This window comes from Lepidochelys olivacea, assembly GCF_965140295.1.
Source record: "Lepidochelys olivacea isolate rLepOli2 genome assembly, chromosome: 8".
NCBI lineage: Eukaryota > Metazoa > Chordata > Testudines > Cheloniidae > Lepidochelys > Lepidochelys olivacea.
The window spans coordinates 100572383-100590800 of NC_140418.1; the positions used below are offsets into that span (position 1 = coordinate 100572383).

The window sequence follows — 18418 nt, forward strand, 5'->3', positions numbered from 1 at the left end:
TTATAAATTATTCTCTGGCTGATCAGTGACAGAAGTGATGCATTGGACCAACCAAATTTCTAAAGCTTGGAATGAATCTGCAAAATGTTTTGAAAAAACCACAGCTATGTGTTTAATTTGTGTGTGTGTTTATCTGCTCAGCAGATCCCAGTTACCACTCCTGGTGGTCATTGTTTCTCACTGGGATGCCCTGTTTGACATGCTGATACCCATTTTCTCTTTAAATCAGGACTGAAGTATCCTTTGTTCTTTCCCTTTTTGTTTACACTGCAAACGACTATCAAATTGCTACATGACCCAATCCATCCTCAAGATCCCACCCTCTGGGGGGCTCATCCCCAGAGTGTAGCAAGGAGGACAGTAACCTCCCCAGGTAGCTTGACCCACTCTTGTCATCCTATGCCATCCTTATGCCCTGATTCAAGAAAACATTCCTATTCGAGAACAGCATTTGAGCATTTGGCTTCAATGGGATTTAAGCATGGGTTTGACTTCAATACAGAATAGGAATAGATTCAAGCAAATATTCAGTGCTTTCCTGCATCAGAGCCTAAGGAGACAGACTGTGCAAGTTTGCGATATCACTATGTGCTGATATTTGTCATGTCCTTTCATGTCAGTTTTGTGGTATCATGACATAAACAACTAAATGTGTGATTTGGGTTTGACTAGGCTCTAAACATACACCTAGAAGCCAAACTTTTTGAAAGTGACTATTGACTAAACTTTAAAAAGTTTGGATATTTCTCTAAAATCAGTCTTCTCAGGCACTCTGATCCCATAGCAAGGAACATAGAGAGAGGGAAAGGAAGAGAGAGATCATCAGGGTCAGAAGATCTAGTAAGAGAAGGTTTTCTCTCAAAATTGTCCAGAATTGTTGCTGGTTTCTAGCAGGCCAGGATTAGTGCAAGTCAAGCTTTGTGGCTGACAGGAACTGGATTGGGTTAAATGTGCAGAGGTGAATGAAAGATTGTTTTAAAAATAGAGAGTCAGAATCCATTTGCCCATGCCTTTTAGCTAACCACTATATACACTGAAGCTGTTGCATGTGAGTGCTGCAGTGATTACAAACGTGGTATCACTAATTCTTTTACAACATGCTGGGTGCTGTGTGCTCTATGACTATCAGAGCATGTGTCTTGTGACTGCTCTGAGAATACAAATGTTATCAAACTGAATCCCCAGTGTGTAATTCCAGGGGAGAAAGAGGGGAGGGACAGCAGCACTATGAAAATAACAGGACATTTGGGGAGAGACATTTTTTTTTCTTTGAGAATAGTCCCAATTATGGTTCCAATTGCCTCAGTAAAGCCGCTTTCAGCTCTCAATGATATGCTTGAGTATTGTTCATTACCAGGAAGCAGTTTCCAATATTCTTGAAAGAGAAAAAAGTTGATAATTGGCCTTTTTCCACGTTACATCTATCTCTGAACCTGTGTCTGATAGTCATCCTGTCAAACTTGTCAAGAGAAGTGAAAAGCAAACAGCCTTTTAGCCCAAATAATATCCTGTAAGCGTTCCAGTCAGACTCTGATATTGTTTTTCTGGGAATAGGGATGGGTCTGTAATAATTTGGTCAGGTAGGCCTTTTTGGGTTTATGCATTTTTTCCTGGTTAAGCTGATGTGCTGGAACAGAGGGATAAAGATCAACGGTAATTTGTTTCTAGCTTGGCTAGAATTCTCTGACCTAGTCTGGGGCCAGTCTGTGATACGTGTCTGGGGTAACTCTACTAGCCAGGCACATTTAGATATCTTATGTCCATTTAGTGAATATTCTTTGCTGGTTTTTCTGCCTTTATAATGAGCCGCGGGCAAACCTCAATAAGTTTGGAGTTGGAGTGCAGTTCAGATAAGCAAAGTTTATTCATATATCACAAAGTTTGTACAAATATCTTGGATCTGCAAAAGTCAAATGGGAATCTCATGAGGACATACTGTCTGGTCAGATTTGTTAATTCCGCATCTGGCTGGAAATTTCATGCACATGGCCTTGCTCAGGTTATGTTGGTATTTTTGCTTCCTTATCTGGGCATAACCCCGATGTATGGAGGGATTCACACAATGAAAAGTAACCAAATATTTTGCTACTTCTCCTGGGGATGGAGATGGCTTTTTAAGGAGAAGCACAGGACTAGGAATCAGCAGTCATGGATTTTATTTTGGGCTCTGCCAAAGGCTTCCAATGTGACCTTGGGCAATTCATTCAAGCTCTTGGCGCTTCTCACATTTCTTATCTGTGAAGTGCAGCTAATGCTACTTACACAGTGAGGTAGGCAAGGCATATTTTATTTAATGTTTTGTCCTTAGATGAAAAACATCATGGATGCTTAATCCAACTCCCATTGAAGCAAATGTAATGACTCCCATTGACTTCATGGGGTTTTGGATCAGGTCCTAGAAGTACAAAGTATTATTTTTCACCTTGCAAAAGAGTTTGATTCTAGAAAATGGTAAAGTCTTGGTGGGATTTTAGCTTCTGGAACCAGTGCATCCACCCCTAATTATAAATTACGTGGAATGTTGATAAAGTAATCTTGAAATCTGATTGGCTGCTTTTACTGCATGTTGGTTGCCTGGAAGTGACCTAAATGGCTGCATCACCCAATGGTTGATTATGGCAAGATTAATTGATCGTGGAGATCTGGGTGTATGATCTGAGGGGACAAAATGCAGCAAGTGACTCCATGATAAAAACATGGATCTCTGGGGGAGTGGGAAGATACAAAGAAGTTTGGGGATGATGGTGGAGTGATCAAGAAGTCCAGGGTGGTCAGAGCAGTGGTGGTGAGTGCCTGATTTGCCTCACCACCTCAGGATTTGGTCCAAACTGATTTCCTATTGGGATAAATCAGACCTTTCATCACTCAGTCAAATACTTGTCCCCTCCCCCAAACACTCACACACAAAGTGTTTCTTTGGATTTATTTTTTGTGTGTGTAATTTGTTAGAAAAAGTTATTTTTGGCTCAGCCAGAGCCATATGGATTTTCTATTTGTGTAACAAACAAACAAAACATCATTTAACTTTGAAATTTCTGTTGCATGTGTTGTTCAAAAAACAAAACTTTAAATCCTGCTCCTAAGCTGGCGCTATTTTCAGCCATCTCTTTGGAGACTTAATGACACCGTTTAAAAATGTTCCCCCATAGCAAACTCTGATTACTCCTGAAGGATTTCAAGTGTCTATCCAGGTAGCTTATCTTCATACATTTTTTTCATCACCTTGCATTGTGTTAAATAATATTTCACCATACATGCACCTGGAATGTTTTGCTCATCTGAAACTGTCTTTGGCGTGTTGATAGGAAATGGGACTGGGAAATGCAAAGTGTTCTCTAAAACTGTGGTGCATTTTTCATGCGGAGAGGAACATTTGAAGCGCTCTCACACTCTCTCTCTCTCTCTCTCTCTCTCTTTCTGATCTGTTCTTATAATATTGTCAATATAGATGATTGCAGTACCCGGCTTCTGTTACAGACCCAGTAGTCAGGAATTATAAAACTCACTTTTGATTTGATTCCTATGCAACACGGACATTGCAGTGCTACACTCTCTGTTTTTCTACCTGCTTTGTCAGGTATAGCTCAAGATCTCATGTGGTGTTCTCCCTTATTGCTTTATACATTTTACCTTGGGGTGAAATTGCTTGTTTCATATATCTGTCATTCTATTACCGTTGAAGTCTATGGTATGTTCAGATGATCACTGAAAACAGATGGAGTAAATGGCAGAAGATAGCTGAGTCCTACGTTAGAACAAAATGTAGGTTCGTGTCGCAGATAACTCACAAAGTATGTAGAAAGTTGGCCTACTTTCACAAGCAACTGGAAAAAAATCCTGTTATCTCCCTCCGCCTGAAGTTTCATCTCCTTTCCCATCATTACTAACCCTGTTGCCAAACCCTTTTTTCCCAGTTTTGAAATCTTGCTGGAATTAAGTGGCTTCTGGTTTTTGACAATGCAACATTTTGATGCATGTGTTTGTCATATCCTGATTAGATTGATATAACCTCTGCTCCCTTAGGTTCTCCTCAAAACTCAATTAATAAACTACAGTTTCATACAAGATGCTACCACTAGGGTGATGAAACAGTCAGAGAAATTCAATTATATCATACACATCTTATCCATTTTCCACTGGCTTCCAGTCTGAAAGGAGATTGGATTTTCACAGTTCTTGGTGGTGGTTACTGGGTTTTTTTGGGGGGGAGGGAGGAAGGGAGGGCAGGGGGAACAGCTATTGTCTTGTCTTCTGGACTTTAGTTAGAGTTTTCTCTCAGACTGGAGAGGTGCTTTCTGTCCCTACTTGTCCAGTCAGGCTTTATAGCATTCCTCTTTACATGTGTTTCCGTAACAGAAGGAAGCTCTGCATTCTATAAGTTCCGTGCTGTATTTCCCTCCAACTCTTTCATACACACAAACATTCTCGGTGTGATCCAGTGGCCACTGAAGTTAATGGGAGTCTTTCCTTTGATTTCAGTAGATATTGGCTCAGACCTAAGTGCTTGAATTTGGATTTCAAAGGTGGGGATTCTAACCTCCATGTCTTGCACACAGCTGTGATGCCTGTATAGAGGAACTGCTTGGTTTCTAAGAATGTCTTAGTGGCATAATCCCCACCTCGCTGATAATCCTGGTGCTGCCACTTCTGACATCCTACAAGCTGCTCTGTTAACCTTTCCTGCTTCGTGATGCTTCTGCATATTCTTGGGCAATGGAATTAAGGATGCCTTCTGATTTATTTATTTTTCTGGTTTGGTTTGTGAAGTTCCAATGGGAATACCCCAACGAAGATGCAGCTGCTGCTGAGGGTGAACTTCCAACTGTTTTATGGGACTGGAGTACTAAAAACAAATCTAAATACAAGAACCTACACACTAAGTCCCTGCATTTGGTACAATCTGCAGGACAAACTGCTCATCAGGTGTCAACCAGGGAGTTGGAATTTCTTAACATTGTCCAGCTGCAGTTTGAACAAGTATCCATACGTGTCTGAAATTGAAGGAAAGGCTCTTCCCATTAGGGAAATTAAGACACGTTCACTGTGGCAGGTGCCCTTTATGTGTCCAGGCTCATCGTGGCGTTGCGTCATCTGTCAAATAAAGATGGCCAGGCATGGGCAAACCACTGACACAGGCAAACTATTTCAGATAAGTGCTTTGAACAGCTTTTCTCATAGCATTTCAGCTCTCAGCTCCATTCCTGCCTGGAAACAGGAAGGACAGTTGTTCATGAAAAGTGATGAGAGGGGAAATGTAAAGTGCAATCAGACATTTCAGAGCCATAAAGATGGGCTGGTGCAACATAAGTGAAAATTATTAGGCTGTTCTTCATTTTCCAAACCACATCTCCCATTTGTAATGTTTACCCACGTAGGCAGATTTTAAAATGTTGTGTGTGCTATCAAGGGGAAACCTATATTTGACGGGGGTGGCTTATTGTAACAATTTAGAGAGGAGGAAAGAATCCTTTTTACAGCCCCTATGAGTGAGTCAGACATGCTTCATCTCCACTTCTGACTTCCCTAAGGCTTGACAGTCTTCTAAAATATTAGGTTCTCTTTGGTTCAGGCTCTCTAGTTTTTTCATTCTCTCTCTCTCTCTCTCTCTTTTTAAGCACAGCAGCAATTTTCTCCTCCCACCCCTGTAGTTCTGGAATAATTTGTTTCATGTTTGTTTGTCTGTGGTAAGCCCTTGGGAGCCTGAAATTGAAAACTGCTTCCTCCATCCCTGAGAAATGTGTGTTCCCTCATCATGCTCTCTCACTGGTTTGCTGAAGGGCTGTAGCTCTTGAATGCTGGATTGTGGATAGACTCTGCAAACAGACATAAGAGAAAATAAGAGGCAGGCCAATTAGGCCTCTCAGTGACAGTGTCCCTTAAAGAAGCCATATATATCATACCTTTTACAAGGGAATAGGGTTACCAGGTGTTCGGTTTTCGACCAGAATGCCCGGTCACAAAGGGACCCTGGTGGCTTCGGTTGGCACCACTGACCGGGCCGTTAAAAGCCTCGTCAGTGGGGGGCCAGAGCTAAGGCAGGTTCCCTACCTGCCCTAGCTCCACATGGCTCCCGGAAGAGGCCGCCAGGTCTCTGCAGCCCCTAGGCGCTGGGGCGGCCAGGGAGGCTCCGTGTGCTGCTTCTGCCTCAGAGCCGGTTCTGCAGCTCCCATTGGCTGGGAACCGTGACCAATGGGAGCTGTGGGGGGTGGTGCCTGCCTGTGCGAAGGCAGCCCACAGAGCCTCCTTGGCTGCCCATGGCCTGGAGGCCACAGGGACTTGGCAGATGCTTCCTCGGAGCCGCAGTAAGCGCTGTCGGGACCCCGCACTCCCCCTGCACTCCAACTCCCTGCCCGGAGCCCCCTCCTGTGCCCCAAACCCCTCATCCCTGGCCACATCCCCAGCCCAGAGCCCATACCCCCTCCCGCACCCCAACCCCCTGTCCCAGTTGGGTGAAAGTGAGTGAGGGTGGGGAAGAGCGACCAACAGAGGAAGGGGGATGGAGTGAGCAGGGGCAGGGCCTCGGAGAAGGGGCAGGGCAGGGTTTTGTGTGATTAGAAAGTTGGCAATCCTACAAGTGAGCCCTGGTATCCTGATCAAATTCCAATTTGGGTAACTACATTCTGCCTTCCTCTAAATTCCCATCCTAAAATATTGCGTAATGTTGCTGTAGGCTGTTACACAGCAGATGTGCTCTTCCATGGAGTTAGTTGCATTTCAGCACTGGATGAAATGATTTTTGTACATGTCTAGTGCAAGGCTCTTTCTACTGGAATTTGTTGCAAGCAGGAAGCCAGAATTCGACATCTACCTTCTATTGCTTAGGAGTGACATTAGACACAGCTAGCTGATTTTTGTGGAGGGACCCTTGCACCTTCTTGGGAGCCACATCAGGGTGGTAAAGGTCCAGTCGCTTTAAGGGTTTGCAACAGAAGAAGTGGCAGGGAGTTGATGGATGAGCACAGCTGCAGCCTGACTACCCCACCAAAACAGCCATTGGTAAGTCTGCCTCTTTAAGGCTGCCCCTCCCCAAATACCAGCAGCCAAGAGCTACCAGCCAAGTGTGGCTCTGACCCAACCCTCCCAAAAACTGAGGGGTAATGCCAAAGGCAGCAATAAATATTGCTCCATGTAGAGGTGACCAGAAGAAGGGTGGGAGGGAGAGGAGCCTGGCAAAAACTGAAGGGCAGTTGTGATCTGGCATTGTGGTGTTTGTGAGTGTGTGATTTGGTTTGAAACCTCACCCCCGGCAATCATGCTTTTTAACCAAGAGGCTCTTATGTTGTGTTTTGCCCCGTCAGCATTCCAACCCTTCCCATCCCATGTGTTATGCTCCAGGAGGCTGGCATGAAATACATTAATGGGATCTATCTCACGGAATGTAATGCCGGTAGCATCTTACATGTGTGGTGTTGATGATATTGAACATGGATGTGTAGCAAAGAGAAAAATGAATGCGAGTTTCCCTTAAACCTTGCCGCTAGTAATACTGTGTGTGTACTCGCTCTCCATTCATTTGCTTTTGCAGCACCCATGGGCAGTATTGCCAATGAGCCTATGAAAGGTAGCATACAGCCAGGATCTTTTGGGTCAATTTCCTAGCAAATCTTGAATGTACTCATAGATCCGGGTGACTTAATATTCATGAAGAAATACTCAAACATACAGTAGCTGCTGGCTCCTAGGAAGCAGCCTACACTAGAAAAAGAACAGGGACCTGAAAGCCTCAGAGCTGCAGCTGTGTTAAAAGGATGCGCTCCCTTCTGAGCAGTGATGGAAATCTTTCCTAAAAGCATTGTAACCTACAGTCAAGTTTGAAAGTAAAGGACCTAAGGATGAGAGGAGATGTATGATATCAAATCCAGTGACATGCCAGACTTCTGGTACTGAAACTTTCATATGTGCATTAAAAAAGAAAAGAAAAATAATTCCAGCTGGAAGGTGGAGTTAAAGTAACTATCGCCACAGGATACATAGATAACGTGTCAGTCACCCATATCTATTCAACTGCTTCTTCGGTACTGTCTCTGCTATGCAGTAGTCCAACACATGTACAATGATAGAAGGGATGTTAGCCCAGCTTCCTAGCTAGATTCCCACTTGGTTAATTACGTTCTGCCCACATAGAAAGTACCCTGCAAACTTAGTCTGGTGTGATTTTCTTTCTTGAGCTGTAATATGTGTTACCCTGTTAAACAGTGGCCACATTTTGCTGCAGAGGTAGCTGCTTTTTATAGCAGACATAGTGAGATCTCTATGCTGAGTACGACTGGTTTGTTTTAATTTAGAATAATAGCACTTCTGGGTACCAATAGTCTGCCAATGTACCCTGGTAATTTTTGAACCCTGCCCAGAAGGCGAAGCTAAAATGTGACGTGTGAAGCTACCTTTGAACAGTGTCTAGTTACTCAGAGACACAGTGACCATTGCCAGCTGCAGTGTCAGAGTCCCGAGGAAGGTGAGATGGCTGGACTAAAGTGAATGGAAAGATACCCAAGGCATTGCATGTCTGGCATAGTAATACCTTATATTTTTATAACACATCTTATTCCAAATCACCTTAAATTGCAACAAATTGATAGACAGATGGGAGATAGGATTCACCCACCACTGAAATACTGGCTGAAGCATGACAGCTGTTTAACAGCACACTGCAGTGCTGCACAACCATTTAGGGCATGAAAACAGTCTAGTGCCTAAGTCAACCAGCAGGAGAATGGTTAGTAATCAAAAAATAATTATTTTGGCCAAGACAGTAGGGTTATTGCTTTTCCTCTTAATTAATGGCAACAAGTGTTCAGGAACATGGTTTTTACATCTCATCCAAAGATGCCAAACACGATTCTAGGGTATAGGCTTATTTCCCAGTCACCAGCACCACTTCCTGTGTCTTAAGAAAAGCCCCACACCAGCTTAGTTATATTTTTATTATAATGAGATGGTTTTAGACTGGTGCCCTTAGAAACGTATCTCTTGTTATATTTATGGCTATCTCTCATGTACCTGCATAGTTGTTACTACAATGTATGGCCTCTAAAGGCACTTACTAGAAAGAGATTCCATTCGGAAACGGTTGGTACCTTTTATTTCTTTATTTGTTGCTGCCCGCCACTTCTGTACAAAATTGTTGCAACCTTGCAGCCTAATAACATTTCTTTCCCCAAAAGTAGCTTTTTAAATATTTAGATACCCATGTTCTCATGCAGTGTGCAATCTACACCAATAAAACATGAGCAAACCAGCATGTACATATCTTTACATCCCTGTTGAACTTGCTAGAATTTTTTTAAACTGATTTCAAGAAATAGGAGGAAATTGAAGGAAGAATAACAAAAATGATAAGGGCGTTGGAAGGACTGATCTCTGAGTAATGATTTAAAGGAACTGAATATGTATTATAAGTATGGCTGATAGCACTGTCGATTAGTAAGGGTGTCCGACACTTCCCACTATCAGCACAGTGGGCTGGACTAACTGACTTCTTGAGGTTCCGTCAAGTCCTACATTTCTATTATTCTATAAAAACCTGCTTTCAGTTGCTTATAACTTTGCTAAACTTTAGCCATTTCCATGCAGAAAGTCTGTCTCAGGCTCAGGGTTTTTTGTGTGGAAAATTTCAACCTAAATGGGTGGGCTATTTTCAGGAGGCTAGGGCAAAATATGTTGTTTTGTCTGTATTAAAAAAAAGTCCGATGACATTTTGTTTGAAAAGGTGTAGTGCCCCCATGGCTTGGAGCAAGGAAGTGTCGAGCGCTTCCAGCTGCAACTGAAATCAGTGGGAGCTGTGATTTGAACATATAAAGTGCTATATAAAGAATGCTAAGTATTATGAAAAATCTGGTATTAAGCATCTCAAAGTGGGCACCTGAAATTAGTGGACACTTCTGTCCCTAATGTCTCTCTGACTTAGCTCCCAACCTAATAAAATGGGGAGACTGCCATCCCCTCACCCCTCAGGGGTGTTGTGAAACTGAGGAAATTAATCATTCTCTCTTCAGAGCAGGGTTTAAATAGCGTGTCGTAAACAAGGCCAGGGGATTCACAGTGAGTGACAGGTTTCAGAGTAGCAACCATGTTAGTCTGTATTCGCAAAAAGAAAAGGAGTACTTGTGGCACCATAGAGGCTAACAAATTTATTTGAGCATAAGCTTTCGTGAGCTACAGCTCGCTTCATCGGATGCATTGACTGAGTGAGGAGAACTCAAATTATTGACTAGCTGCTCATTACATGAGACCTGTCCATTCTGTGTATTGAACGAGTCAGGGGTCCTATGGAAACAATGATATGTGCTCCTTTACTTAAAGGCTGCATAGTAGTGTATAAGCACCAGGGGGCTGAATTAAGGTTGCCCAGACAAGCATAATTGTGTCATTTCCTAATTTCTAAGTGCTTGACTGTGAACCTTAATAATGTTTTTAATCTTTGTGTGTAATAGATGCTACTGCAAGATCCAAGTAGTCTTTCCTCGAGTTTTGTATAGTGCCTCAGTAGTCATCTACTGCCAACATGGTTACCCTGTCCATATGCATGATGGATATAAATACCAAATAGATATAGGTATACAAGTTGATATCACTAGTAGTAATTGGGTGAAATATTAAAAGGGAAATGTAAGGTGAATATCAGTGTGAGGCATTTTGAGCTGCTCTGTAATAATGTATAAACACTGTATGTTGACTTGGTTATTGGGGTGTTTACTGTAGGCATATGTTGGGTTAGTTGACTAGAGCTTTGTAAGAAAGACAAGCATGAAGCTAAAGAGTGGTTCAAGGTAAGCCACCCTCAGAAAACACTTGAGTGGTATTATGGGACAATACCCAAACGGTTAGTTGTGAAGATGTTACCTTCTCCCCAGTCAGCTACAAATCTAGTTGTGTCCAGAATGTCCAAAGCCCAGGAAAGCGGAAGAACAAAGGAACTCTGGCAGTTGCAAAAGGGACTCTCTCTTCAGAAGGATGTAGTTGTTTGGGAGAGCCAGACTGACACCCAGGACCCACTGAAGAATATAGTCCTATATGGGTTACCATCAGGAGATGGTAAGGCAGACATGCATGGAACTTTGTTGTTTTAAAATCCCCTTTCTCTAAATACTTTGTCCTGTTGTTAAAGAAACATACTTTGGTTTAAAAATACTGTCTGGTGGTTCTATTTACCATTGGTCACATACTCCTAAAGGGAAGAACTGCAAGTGTTTGAACTCAATTGGACCTGTTGGGTAAGCGTAGCAGATACATACAGTACTGTACATAAGAATGGCCATACTGGGTCAGAGCAAAGGTCCACCCAGCCCAATATCCTGTCTTCCGACAGTGGCCAGTGCCAGGTGCCCCAGAGGGAATGAACAGAACAGGTACTCATCCAGTGATCCATCCCCTGTTGCCCATTCCCAGCTTCTGGCAAACAGAGGCTAGAGACACCATCCCTGCCCATCCTGGCTAATAGCCATTGATGGACCTAACCTCCATGAATTTATCTAGTTCTTTTTTGAACCCTGTTATAATCTTGGCCTTCACAACATCCTCTGGCAAGGAGTTCCATAAGTTGACTGTGCGTTGTGTGAAAACGTACTTCCTATTAATTTCATTTGGTGACTCCTAGTTCTCGTGTTATGTGAAGGAGTAAATAACACTTCCTTATTTACTTTCTCTACCAGTCATAATTTTCTAGACCTCTGTCATATCCCCCCTTAGTCGTCCTTTTCCAAGCTGAGAAGCCCCAGTCTTATTAATCTCTCCTCATACGGCAGCCATTCCATACCCCTAATCATTTTTGTTGCCCTTTTCTGAGCTTTTTCCAAGTCCAATATATCATTTTTGAGATGGAGTGACCACATCTGCAGGCAATATTCAAGATGTGGGCGTACCATGGATTTAAGTAGAGGCAATATGATATTTTCTGTCTTATTATATATCCTTTTCTTAATAATTCCCAGCATTCGGTTTGCTTTTTGACTGCCGCTGCACATTGAGTGGAAGTTTTCAGAGAACTATCCAAGACTCCAAGGTCTCTTTCTCGAGTGGTAGCAGTTAATTTAGATCCCATCATTTTATATGTATAGTTGGGATTGTTTTCCAATGTGCATTACTTTGCATTTATCAACATTGAATTTCATCTGCCGTTTTGTTGCCCAGTCACCCAGTTTTGAGAGATCCTTTTGTAGCTCTTCGCATTCTGCCTGAGACTTAACTATCTTGAGTAGTTTTGTATCATCTGCAAATTTTGCCACCTCACTGTTTACCCCTTTCTCCAGATCAATTATGAATATGTTAAATAGGACTGGGCCCAGTACAGATCCCTGGGGACACCACTATTCACCTCTCTCCATTCTGAAAACTGACCATTTATTCCTACCCTTTGTTTCCTATCTTTTAACCAGTTACCAGTCCATGAGAGAACCTTTCCTCTTATCCCATGACTGCTTACTTTGCTTAAGAGCCTTTGGTAAGGGACCTTGTCAAAGGCTTTCTGAAAATATAAATACATTATATCCACTGGATCCCCTTGTCCACATGCTTCTTGACCCCCTCAGAGAATTCTAGTAGATTGGTGAGGCATGATTTCCCTTTACAAAAACCATTTTGACTCTTTCCCAACAAATTATGTTCATCTATGTGTCTGACAATTTTGTTCTTTACTATAGTTTCAACCAATTTGCCCGGTACTGAAGTCAGGCTTACCAGCCTGTACTTGCCAGAATCTCCTCTGGACCCCTTTTTAAAAATTGGCATCACATTAGATATACTCCAGTCATATGGTAGAGATGACAGTTAGTAGTCCTGCCATTTCACATTAGGGTTCCTTCAGAACTCTTGGGTGAATACCATCTGGTTCTGGTGACTTATTACTGTTTAGTTTATCAGTTTGTTCCAAAACTACCTCTAATGATACATCAATCTGGGACAATTCCTCAGATTTCTTGCCTAAAAAGAATGGCTTAGGAATTTCGGTTTAGGAATCTCCCTCACATCTTCAACTGTGAAGACAGATGCAAAGAATTCATTTAGTTTCTACGCAATGGCCTTATCATCCTTGCATGCTCCTTTAGCATCTCGATCATCCAGTGGCCACACTGGTTGTTTAGCAGGCTTCCTGCTTCTGATGTACTTAACAATTTTTTTGCGATTACCTTTTGAGTCTTTGGCTAGCTGTTCTTCAAATTCGTTTTTGGCCTTCCTAATTGTATTTTTATACTTCATTTGCCAGAGTTTGCTCCTTTCTATTTTCCTCACAAGGATTTAACTTCCACTTTTAAAAGGATGCCTTGTTGCCTCTCGCTGCTTCTTTTACTTTGTTGTTTAGCCATGGTGGCTCCTTTTTGGGTCTCTTACTCTGTTTTTTTTTTTTTTAATTTGTAACTGTAACTGTAGTCCAGGACCCAGGCTAAGTGTGGGAGAACTGTAGATTGCCACCCCAGGACAGGTAAAGGCATGAGGCCGGATACCTGAGGAGGTGCACTCAGGGCTTCTCTACATGAACAATTAGAACTGCTGCAAGTTGGGGTGTGACTCTACTCCACACTAGCCTGCTATGATCTAGCTATTCCTATGCCCTCTACTGACGCGCATTAACAGGTCATTGATGTGCTTTGAGCTAGTCCAGTTTCAAAAAGGGCTAGATCAAAGCGTTCTAATGAACTGTTCATGCACATCAGCAGGGTTCACAGCGATAGTTAGACTGTGACAGGCTAGCATGGGGGACATTCACACCCCAGTTTGCCGCAGTCTAATTGTTCATTTAGACAATTACTGAGAGCAGGGCCGTCCCTAGCTATTCTGGGGCCCTAAGCAGCCCCCCATGGGGGGGCAGGTCTCTGGGGGGGAGGGGCTGACTTGGGGGGCAGGGGGGAACCACGCCCCAGCACTCACTGGCGGCGTGGCTGGGCTGGGTCACTGCACTTCCTGCCGCCGGTGAGTGCAGGCCCAGCCCTGCTGCAGTCCTCAGGGGAGTGGGGGTGGGGCTGGGCCGGGGGTGGTGGAGCAGGGGCAGGGGCTTTGGGGAAGGGGTGGAGTGGGGGTGGGGCTGGGGCAGAGTGGGGGTGGGAAAAGGCGGGGCTGGGGCAGAGCAGCGGCGGGGGCTGTGGGGAAGAGGCAAAGCAGGGGGTGGAGCACCATGCAGCTGCATACTTTGCGTATGGGTAGGGATGGTCCTGCCTCAGAGAGACTGGAAGGGGGACAGAGGTGCAGCTGTCCCTGTAACCATGACATAAGCTTCACAGCAGTGAGTTCTGTTGGACTGTGCAGTAGTCTCCCAAGGAAAGTGTTGGAAGCCCCATCACTTGAAAAATTGAAAATCAAACTGGACAAAGGATTGGAGAATAAACTGTAAGGAGCAATCCTGCACTTGCCCCTGGGGACTAGCATACCTTTTACATCTATCTTCTCAGATTTTTTATGAAATCACAGGGCAAGATTTTCCTATCCTTGTAATGGACCTTGCCTCCAATATTCTGCTTTTGCTGCATGCACAGAAATCCTACTGACACCACTGAGAACTCAGTGTATGTAGGGAAAGTAGAATCTCTGAACGGAGATGTGCTTTGTAGATCGGAGAGGGGAATTCTACCCATTTTCTCCTCAGTGCACATGCCTGTTACCAGCTATGGGAAATGCATGTGTTTGTCAGAAGAAGAAAACATCCCTTTTTGTTTATTCTTATTTAACACTGTTTACACAGAAAATAGCAAAACAGATCTCTAACTATCATGTACTATTTAAAACTCTGTCTCTACACAGTGCAAAGCTCATTCTGCAAACATCTACTCCACCATGTGGCCTTTGGGAGCTAATGCTGCTCTGTCTGTCCACTTGTGTTCTGGCAGGAGTATACACTGCAGTGGTGATGTTAAATAGCCTTTTGTGAAGGTTTCCAGGGTAGTAAATTACACATGCAAAATGTTGCCAAAAAACCAAAACCAAAACTCACCCTTCCATGGCTGTAGCTGAAACCATAGCTGGCTCACTACCTAATTGCCATAAAACATGTCGGCCTGAAAGAATCCCCTTTTATGGATTATAGGCAAGTGCATAAATCACAACCCCCAAGGACCCAAACGGTGAAATGCACACTAATGAAGACTCCAGCTTCTCCAGTGCTGACAGGTGAACATTTGATTTGTAAAATGTCATGCGTCTGAGAGGGTTAAAAAGATATTTTCATTATAAGAAGCCAGGATTCCATTTCTTTGCCTTGACCTCTCTCTCTCATAGTGCACAGTGACTATTGCAGACTACAGTCTCCCAGCAGTTCCTGCTGCAACTCTTGCTTTGAAGAGGAGCAACAACAGAGACCAATTACCCTCTGTCTCAGCTCTTTTTATTGCCTATGCCTGGAAAAAAGTATGCTGCATCTCCTCCCCTGCCCCCTACCCCTTTTCAATGTCAGACCCTAACCCTGACCGCAAGTGCCATTTGCGGATTTGAACGTACAGGCTTTGTGTGCGGTATTATCTGCAGATTCACCTGGTACTGATCCAATAAACCAACAAAGCCGAAGGGAAGTGTGTACAGTTCTCTTTGTAATAAATCATATGCCATGAAAAAGGATTTCTTTAACTCCTTTACTCCATTATTCTCCATATCTCACCTTGTGGAAGAAGGTCTGTTAGTGAAAGACTCAGGATCATAGTAGGTGCAGGGAAGGAAAATGTTGTGGGGGAGGGGGGAAGGAAGAATCAAAGCAAAGGGAAAGTCGGAGGTCCTGGAGATTTCTGTAATTTGGAGGTTCTTGAAAGGAAAGGCACAACCTGAAAGGAACATAAGCAGCTGTAAAATTTTTATGGCCCGGCATTGACCACATCACTAAACCCTTCTCAATTCTAGCAAAAAACTAGAAGGGGTTTGCTAAAGCAGCTATGCAAGGGATATTTTAAACCAGTTTTGGGTGAACCTCAGAATGTTAGGCAATGATCATTTTGAAATTAGTTTGGGATCATATTAAGTAATGATGGGTGGATAATCCCAACTGAATAACTTCATCAAAATTTGCTTCTGTTTTTTTCTTTCTGAAATGTTAGTGCAAAATTCTCACATTCATTTGTTGCATAAAATAGATCCTAAAATTCATCATAAAGAATGATTCATAGGAAATTTGTCCTGTGTTGGTTAGTTACAGAAATTATGCATAATTATTTCTGTTCCCTGGTTGGGTGAGTTATGTAACTAACAAATACTGTGCAAACGTCAGTTCGCAATTCCTGTTTGAACTTAGTTGTTGTTGTTTTTCGTTTGCTCTATAGCCTGATTGCTCAAATGACCAAGGAAAGTGAACATGGTGGAATCAAAATGTGTTTGCTTTCTGTGATGTTACTACTTTAAAATATGTTTAAATGTAAATGACCTGGTCTAGTCATGCAGGAGATGCGATTTCTGGCACCGAGCTCCTACAAAAGATGTCCTGTGGAGTCAGCATGCTGTGTCCTAGCGTGGTTTGCCAAACAGCAAGAAAATTCATTGTGAGCATGAAGGTTTCTAAGTTTGCAAAATGAAAAGGCGGTTAGCGTGATTCTGATCTCTTACCAGTTTTACACCATTTACTTTTCAGTGGCGATACTCCTGTTTTATGCCAGTGCCAATGAGGTCAGAGGCAGGCATCGTGAGAGGAGCTGAGCAGGAATGGGGTTTCCTGTTCTGCAAAAAATTCAAAGATTTTTCTCACTTTTTTTTCCCCGTTCCATGTGAAATGAAACAAATCTGTTTTGTTTTGCAGAAGAGCAGGCTGTCTGGCTCACCAGCTGCCAAGGTGACAAAATGGTCAGGTAGCCCAGCCATCCACATGACCTTTAGGTGGGCAGTCTGGGGAACTGGCCAGGTGGGGAATCAGCCACCTGACTTCCTGAGTAATAGGCGAACTGGCCTCCTGACTTCAGAGGTGACCACCTGGGGGCAATCATTCTGCTGCCTTCCCACAAGCCCTGCCTTGATGGGGTACCTGAGAGGTGGGAAGCTGGAGCCAGGAGAACCCACCTGCCAATTGATTGGCTGCTTGCCTGGTCTGTCAAAATTTTTGACAGAATCCATACATTCTTGCAGAACGCTGTTCTGTTGGAAGATTTCTGACTAGCTCCAGTGTTGAGTTTAATTTTGTGGTTTCAACCCGACACTTTCCTCTTCCAAGTTGTGCATTTTGTGTTTCTATCCAAGCCTGTGCTTTGGCTCAGCATTTAGGATGTTGGGTATTTTCCTTTCATTTTTGCCTATTAAATGTAAAGTCCTAACTCCCAGATTCTTCATATTTTTGTTAAACTACATTACTAGAGCAAATCTCTATTGTTTGTATAGGTGTATTTAAAAGATTAAGATAGATCAGGCCTTCACACAATGGTTTGTGGATCAACGAAAGCTCTTTACGTCTCAAGAAGCTTTAAGGTTTAGTAGCAAGTTTGATTGTATTGTTTAGTTTTATATATAGGAAAATTTGTACCTTTGCCTGGGGTTGTCTGTTGTTGTTTCTGTTGAGAATCAATGTGATTCCTGCATTGCTGAACCATATCCACTGGTCAGATCTTGCTCTGTCAAGGCGACAATTATATGTTGCACTTGATGCCTAAAGGTGGGGTAGATGACACCTAAAGTGGACAGCAGATGTAATCCCTGCCCTGAGGAGTTTACAAACCATGGGGCTCATTCTGCAACCCTTCCTTGTGTTCAGAAGTACCTCACTCTGCCAGTAGTCTGGGTGACTTTAGAGGGACTTTTTGAGAGGAAGATATAACTCAACCTGAGTAAGGGGGACAGTATTAGACTCGAAATTAGACCATGAAGTACCAGGAGGAATACGAGTCAGCAGGGAGAGAAGAGGAGTCAGAAGTAACATATAGGATCTCACATTAAGAAGGTTACATGGTTGATCTGCTCAGTAAGGGCTAGTTCATGGCATGATAAAGTAAATAGGGTTGGGCTTTCTTTTCATGTAAATGGAATAGATGGCTTTCTTGTCTAATTTTGTGTAGGTTTGGCAACAGAGAAAAGGACTGAAAAGCCCTGGCTCAGTGAAAACACTTAAACGCATGCTTAAGTCCGTCCCTATTCCATGAAGCACTCAAGCACCCTCTTAATGCCCGTTGACTTCCATGTGCTTAAGGGCTTCTCTGAGGATGGGGTAGGAGCATGGTGGGTCAGCTTTGGCAGAACCTTGCAGACGTAGCTGGTACGTGGAAGAAAGTGGGAAGACAGTCATGGGCTAGGTGGGTGAATGGACTATTGAGACTGTCATTGTTGGCACTGCAGCATGGTCAGATTGGGGAGGTGAAATGGAAAAGGACAAGGCTGGCTGAAAGGGAGGTTGAGGGAACAATGATATGAAGGGTAAGAAGCTTAAATGTGAGTCACCAAAGGTGCTGCTACAGAAATCCTGCCGACCGGGTCATGACAGGTCACCGCCTGATTTCTCCTACTGCTCTGGAGAGAACTTGCCCTGTTTTTT

General features: G+C 43.2%; 1 protein-coding gene across 2 annotated transcripts in view; it reads left to right on the plus strand.

The window, feature by feature from the left end:
* BEND5 (BEN domain containing 5) overlaps positions 1-18418 on the plus strand; it is a 1397007-nt gene that overhangs the window by 1163042 nt on the left and 215547 nt on the right. The gene's annotated exons all lie outside the window — the stretch shown is intronic.